The sequence below is a fragment of the Lepeophtheirus salmonis genome, chromosome 14, assembly GCF_016086655.4.
Source record: "Lepeophtheirus salmonis chromosome 14, UVic_Lsal_1.4, whole genome shotgun sequence".
NCBI lineage: Eukaryota > Metazoa > Arthropoda > Copepoda > Siphonostomatoida > Caligidae > Lepeophtheirus > Lepeophtheirus salmonis.
The window spans coordinates 24,384,441-24,392,748 of record NC_052144.2 but is presented as its reverse complement, the minus strand read 5'-3'; positions in this window follow the sequence as shown (position 1 = coordinate 24,392,748).

Here is an 8,308-nt window from a genome sequence, read left to right as displayed (position 1 = left end):
TTTTTTTTATATTACCATTTTTAGGAGCATTAGCAATTTAGCTAATAAAGTCCAAATGTTATAAGTAATAACATGACGGTATTAAACTCTATTTTACGTTGAACCCTTAATTTTATTGCACGCGCAAACATGAATTCAAATACGCGTGCAACATGGGTCTATTGAAAAAAAAACAATGCAACGTGTTTGGTAAGATAATAAGTAATAACAAATAAATATAAGTTACTTTGTGGACGTTATCTTTATTGTGTTTTGTAATTCCAATCATGCCCACTAAGTGCTGTGCTCCAGGGTGTAGAACGGGCTATGACAACGAGCCACAACAGTCTGGTGTTACGATCCATCTGTAGCAAAACAAAGAGAAACCCCAGACTTGATACCACCTGGCTGAGAGCCATTCCAAGAGAGACAGATCTGAAGAAAACAGATTAGGCACCATACACAAGTACAAAGCTGTGTTCCCTGCATTTCATCTGTGAGTCTAAAAGAAGTCAGACCCTTGGCAAGTCTCTAAAGAAGAGGTAAGACAGCTGCTCACTTTTGATGCGTTCTATACAGATTGCCGTTTTCACGATTGATAATTTGTAAAAAATGTTGGGAAGATAGTATGCTTATAACTGTCTTCTTTTACAGGTACCTCAAACCAGATGTAGTACCATCCCTATGGCCAAACTGCCCCAACTACCTCTCAACTCCTAAAGCGTCATCAAGGCCAACTCAAGGTGTGACCAGGTCATGCAGGGATCAACAGTTCAATGACCTACAACAGCATCTAGAATTTGAACTCTTTATTGAGGAGTCAGTCCTCTCTATGGAAGAACTTGGTGACAAATTGTCCAAGGAGACACTCCAACAGACTTCATCCTCGTCACAAAACCAAGTGTTGCCCTTTTGAAGCTATCCCATGATGAGAAATTGGGTCCCCAAGTAGTAGCCAGTATCCATTTTGAGACAGATATGTCATTCAAAATGTACCACTCTGGTGTGTTGATTGACAAAAAGGCAGTGTCACACATCCCCTCAGAAGGCAAGTTCAACACTGTGATCCAAGCCATCAATTTGGCTTCCTTTCATGGAGTGGCAAAACAGTAAAGCACCTGGCCTCACAGCAGAAACTTTCCAAGCAAAAATCAAACATCAGACCTGGCAGAGGATCTTTTCCTAGATTTTCCCAACTCCTCGGCATGTTCCAGTCTGATTGAAGTTTGAAGACAACTAAGTGAATGTATTTACCGTATCACCAGGAGACAGATCCTGGAAGCAAGGAAAAAGATTCGTATTCTGAGTGTTGTCAAATTCTCAGGCAAATAAGATATTTGTTAATAGTTAATAGCTTCTTTATTTAGGTATTACTTATTTTTAAAATATAATAATATCATTACACTATTTTACTTTTTAAATTTTCAGGTATGACTACTTCAGAAATTAAAGCTCTGCTGGATGAAGATCTTGTAAAATCTGAGCTCATTTTGACTAACTACCAACCAGATGACATCCAGGAACCAGCTTCAAGGGAGAGAGTAATGCTTTCTACTTTGTTGCCAGGTATATTGGTTTTTCTTTGAAGAAGATCAGCTGTACATCATGCCAAGAGTTAATGGTCATCAGAGACACACCTCCGGACTCAATAACCTTCGATAGCCCAACCAATCAGCATGTAGACCTGAAAGAGTTCATCGACATAATGAGCAGAGGGGGATTGTCGACTCCATCCGACCTTCTCTACCTCTCCTGTCTTTATGCTCACTTCATGTTATCTTACATCACAGCTACTCCTGAAGAGAAAGACAGTTTACTTGGCACCCCAAATCCTAGAGCTTCATTTGTTGCCACATTCATAGACAGGATGCAGGACAGTTTAAACTCTGACATTATCGCCGTTGTGGGAGTAAAGTGCGAGGAAGGACACTCCTGGTCAGCTTTTATTCATAGAATTTCCTTTGCTTTGTTTAGTGTCATGGGTAAAAATTTAAGTGCTAAGCTTAATGATTACATCCGATTTTAACAAAAAAGATAATGGCAGCTAAGAATTCAGAAGCTATTAGAAATAAAGCTAATTTTCAATCAAAATCTTCTGACGGACCAACTTTGTACTTTTTGATAGTACCTTTTCTTTTTTATATGTTTTTAATTTTTATTTTGATTAAAGTACTAATAAAATACAACTTCTATTAGAAATATATAGCCTCATTTTTATTATTTAGATGATTTTCCCTAGCAAAATACTTTTAAAAACTTTTTATTTTGTAGCAAAACACTTAAGAGAGACATTCCATATAGAATAAACAAAGCCTCATGTTAGAAACGCGTGAGCGCAGTGTCCTGTCCTGCTTACAGGAGTCCTTGATTTACCAAAGCTGTCATCATTATTCTCATATTCCTTCTACCCTCACTAAGCCTTTTCAAAAACAATGGAGTCTAAAAGTAAATTAGTGTTGTGAGAGATTAAGGAAGAACTTGTGGTAAAGTATATCTTACCTTAGACGAGACTACATGTAAGTACAGACATTACTTATTTATCCATGGACTCGGAGCATCAGGAATTGTACTCGGAACGAGAAAACCCCAGAGCTGAGGACTCAGGAAAAGAAAGACCCGGAGCATGAGAACTCGGACTTAACCAAAATAATGAAAAGGTGGACTCAAAAACACCTCAGAGTATTGGATCTTTACTCTTTTCTTTAATTATATCTAGAATGAGTAATTAATAATATTAATTAAATATGAAGAGGATCTAAATGAAAATGCAAAATAATTAATAATTAATAGGAATTATGAGTATAGGTAGATATGAGTATATTATTAAAAGTATATCTTAATATTTGGTTTCTGATATTGGTTATACTCTGTAGATTTACTGATGATAACCTCGACTAAAATTGTAGCGGTCTTAATTATCAGTACACATTTAAGTTTAATATTTTTCTTGCCTTAGATGAGACTACAAGCAAGGGCATCTGATGTCATTGGACTACAAGTAGATTCAGACATTACTTATTTTCCCATGTACTCGGAGTATGAGGACTCAGACTTTAACTGAACACTGAAAAGGTGGACTCAAATACAGCTCTTAATATTGGATTTAATGGATCTTTACTCTTTTTTTTACAATGATATTTAGTATTTACCATTAAGAATGAGTAATTGATAATTATTTATGAAATATAAAGAGGATCTAATGTGAAGATGCAAAATAACTATTGAAAATTATGAATACAGGTAGATATAACTAGAGTACTATATCTTAATATTTGGTTTAATCTATTGATTGTAGATTGTATTGATAAAAACCTCTACGAAAACGTGTAGTAGCGGCCTTATTCATCAGTATACATTTAGGTTGAGCCTACAAATTTCCTTTTGACGAGGGTTTTATATGCCCTGAATGGATAACGTTATCATAGTTGATTAATTGATTGAATCACTGTTTTTATCCGTACCATTTAGACTGAATTGAAGTGTTCGGCGTTGTAATCATTTTTTTTTTTTTTATCATCAGAATTAAGAAACTAAATTTTTACTTCAGAAATATCGTAGTTTCGTCTAAGATAATAAGATAATTATTTCTTAATCTTTGACAACAATACTTTACTTTGGGACTCCATTTAATTTGTGATGGGTAGCGAAAGGAATGACTTTACTAGTATAAAATTACATGAATTTTACAAGATTTGGATGACTGTCAATATTGAGTGGGACATTGCAGGAGACAAGGAATTAAAAATAATAATTATATATACAGTATGTCCAAAAATTGATGGTGGTATTAAAAATATCCGTTTTATAGTTTAAAAAAAAATATTTTTGGTGGGAATAAAATGAAATTTGGCTGATACAACATTAGGCAATATTGAGTTTTTCTGGTGTAATAATTTTCGATGATTGCACTATATATCAGTATAAAAGGGCTCAGAAAACACCACAAGATGTTAATTGAAATTCATTATCTGAAATTGTGAAAGAGCACTCTTTGGAGACCAGAGCCAAGGCTGTTGGCATGATAGAGGGTGGATCAAGGCAGAGAGACGTGCTCAAAGGTTAAAGATTCCTCTCAAGACCATTGAGAATTGGTGTAAGAAAAGGAAGGATGGGCAAACCCTTGCAAATCAGAAGGGTCGAGGAAGGAAGAAAAAAAATTAGCTAAGTTCCCAAACTGTTGACTTCAAAATCTTTGACCAAAAAGAGGCAATCCACAAGGAAACTTGCAGCGAGATTGACTTCAAATATCCGAGTCATCTGTTCACAACCACCTGAGGCACTCTTTGAATGATTTGCCACACAATCCTCGTCAGCAACCCAAACTTTCAGAAAACCAAAGGAAGCCCCGGCTTCAATTCTGTCGTGAGCGGAAACACTGGACTGCAGATGACTGACTGGAAATGTATCCTCTTCAGTAATGAAAGTCCATTTGAGTTATTTCTAGACCCCTATTCCCAAACAGATTGGGTTTGGGCAAGAGATAAGGTAGATGTGGAAACCACTCCAACTTTGAAAATTCCGGTTTGGGCCGTTATCAGCCACCAGGCAGTGTCAGATCTTCACCTGGTTCCACGAAACCAAACTGTGGCGGCCGAGTACTACGCAACAGAGATCCTCAGCAAGTCTCTGATGTCAACTTTGTCTCGCACTGAAGAAACTGGACCTCCTTTGAAGAGGAAAAAGTTGTCTGACACATCAAGAGCCATTTTCCAACAGGATTATGCCCCTGTTCACCACTCCAAAAAGTCAAAAAGTGGTGTTCAGATAACTTGGATTCTTTCTGGGACAAAGGCACATGGCCTGCTAACAGTCTTGATTGGTCTCCCATTGAAAATTTCTGAGCCTTGGTCCAGAGGGAAAATGAAATGAAAATGAAAATGCGCCAGCAACTTCAGAAGATTAATTTAAAAAAAAAAAAAAAAAAAGTGACAATAGCTTTGGAAAAAATTTCCCAAGATACTTTTATTAATCTGTATGAAGGGATGCCAAAACGCATAAAAATGTAGTAAGCTTAAAGGTAGTCAGTCATATTGGGAAGTAAATAAAGTTTTTCGCCAAAAAAAATCAATTGTTTAGGTTATTTCATGATTTTCTTTAAAAAACCCCCATCAATTTTTGGACGTACTGTATTTAAGTTATATAATAAAATTGAACAAAACGTAATGACAATTGAGTTGCTCTTCTCCAACATTCTTCAAATTATCAAGGTTACCACGATAATTTTTGGTTTCTTTTTTAGCATACCAGTGGATAGCATTTTGAACATCTTTGCTAATAAGCAGTGATCTAAATCCGGTGATTTTTTTAGCTGGCCCGGTTTTTTTTTTGGAATTTGTAGTCTGAAGAATGATTTTTCTGTTCCTTAGCAGTTGTCATTATTATTTAATTCCTGAGTAGTGAACATACTTTCCTAAATAGATTCAATTATATTCAAAACCTGATTAAACATTCGTGTATGCACATAAAAGACGTTGCCTTGAGGATTTGTTGTGGAGTTATAATTGTAAGTCCTTTTTGGAATCAGAGTAGAATTGAGGATCGTCATCGGAGTAATTCTAGCAAATTTTCTTGTTTATATCCTTCCTCCCTTGTCACAGCTGATAGTAGCTCATCTCAAGGTGACTATATATAAGGTGTGTCGATAAGAAATTTCTTTGCTTTTGTTTACAATTGTAATGACTATTTTGATGACGTCACAGAGGAGTCAATTGAGGAGGAAATTCAAAATTTACATAAATAATTGTATTAATACATCATATATCATCACATATTTTATTTTGTTATAAGACAATTTTATTAGTGTAAATTTTTACCCCCGACAATTACGGGGCTAAAACTAATTTAAAAAATTAGAGTAAAAGTTGTTTTGATAAATAAAAAATATATTTAAGAACATAAATTTTCAAATAAATATAGTATAGCGAAGAAATTAATAATATATTGTGAATAAGTGGATATTATGCAATAAATATGAAATTGCGATGTGAAAAACATAAACTTACAATAACATCTTAATTTGTCATTTATCTTGAATATAATAGAAATAAAGTTTAATGTAATTATCTTGCTAAAATAACCGAATATGATGCCTTGGATAAACCTCTTCTGCCTTGTGATTTTGACTCTTCTCTCGAGAGAGATATATATTTTAATAATCAAGTTTTCTAAAACATCTCTACTTTTATGTAGCATGGAATAGTTAGTAAAACAAACCAATAATTAATAGTTATTTTAATAATAATATGAATGATTTTGAAGTCTACTCGCCTGACAAGAATCTCAATAACAAAATAGCATTTGCAAGTCCAAAATAAAAACAAATGAATAAAATAATCGTAATATAATTTTGATCTTGTCGACTAGGGAAGGGGGGGGTGAAAAATAACGATATCGTATTAACTTAAGAGTAATTTAAGTTAAATTAACTCACCCAACCTTGGTTAAGTTAAAATTAATTTCGATATTAAAAAATAACTATTTAAATTATTCCATTGAGATATTTATCAATGCTTTATAATAAAGATTATTCTATCGGTCTCTCTGGCTGAAATTTTCTCCACTTCCAATTGAACAATCAATACAAAAATACAGATTCAAGTTACTACTAAAATGGAAGTCCAAGATAAGCTATAATTTTAGATTTTTGAGCTTCTATATAATTTTAAACTATATGTAAGATTATAAAAATATTGGAGATAATATAAAAACGACATTTTCTACGACACTGAGAAAAAATCATTTTTATCAATTTGATGTGACCCAGTTGAAAAGTTGAATCAAACAGATATTGTTGACACATTGTTTAAATAAATCTTACAAACGGTTACTTAAAGACAGTTTTTTAGTATTTCAACTTAGAATAAGAAAATAAATTTAACTTTAACTAATTAACTTAATACTACAGTTACGCATGCTATGAAGACAACCCAACAAATTACAAAGATACCAAATAATCAGTAACGGTAAACAATCAGCAGATAGCTACGTAACAATCCTCTCAGTATGTAGCTAAACCAAATTTATGAATAATAATTTTTTTGATTTTTTTGTAGATGTTTTTTATCAAAAATAAAAAGTGTATTATAATAATCTTTGTAAATTAAACCCTGTTCAGCTCCAAGTCAATAAAGTAATCTTCTCCTAACTTGACTAAAGTAAAGATCGCTTAATACATGCACCAACTACATAAAAACACTAAAATTACTTTACTTCCAAACAAATTTGTACACTTTATAATATCTAATACTTCAATAGAATGCTCATAATTGTTCATTTCAATGGCAGTAATAAGTGTTTATTTGAATTGCAACAACTCAAGACGAATTAACTAGTTAATGCAATCTCCCCTTCATGTTACTACCTGAAAAATTATTGAACAGATTGAATTCTCATAATTGTTTATCCAAGACGAATTAACTTAAGGACTCAAGGGAAAGAGTGGACGATCACTCAATACTCATTTAATTTAGCTTGTATTTGATTATCGTCTATTACCGAAACTGATTTGCGAGTCCTTTCAACCTCACACTGAACATCTGTCCAGTTAATACTTCGACTCTACAGCTCTTTGGACGGGAAAAACATTTTCAGTTATATACGTCTCGAGTGTGACATGCCCTATAATCTGCTGGGACAGTTGTCAACTTATGATCAATATACTGTGAGACAAGGTGGGTCAGTCCAATGTTATTAGAACAAGGTTAGGCAACAAGAGAATGGATGGGCAGGCACAGCAGATTTATTGAATAAATTTCTCTCTCTTTCTATTTCTGAGGACGTCAATGGGACGAGCCTTGGTTATAGGCTATTCATTCTACTACAAAAAGACTATGTAAGCCCAAAAAAAGATAGTTAACAAAGTTGACGATGGAAGAAGGCAAATGATGTTCTGGGACTTATGGATTATATCATTCTGTCAAATCAAGATACCAGAGTCTGAAGATTTGAATCAAAAAGCTGCCCTTGATAATTCAAAAGAAGTATCTCTTAATGATACCGGCATTCAGTCTAACATTATACAGCCTAATTCAATATATATATCAGAAAATGATTACCTTAAGAAAATACTTATGAAAGCAGAAAATGATATTTCAAATTTGCGTAAGGAAAACAGGTATCTGAAGACTAAGAAACATGAGATATCTATTGTAAAAAAATACATGGTAGCAAGCTGGGCCCCTCAATGATAAAACTTATATTATCAGATAAGAATACCAAGTTCAATCGAGGTTATAAAAGGGATGAAATTATATCTGCTCTTATTTTAAGATGCATGAGCTTCAAAACTTTTGAATATCTGAGGAAAAATAATTCTTTAGCTCTACCAAGC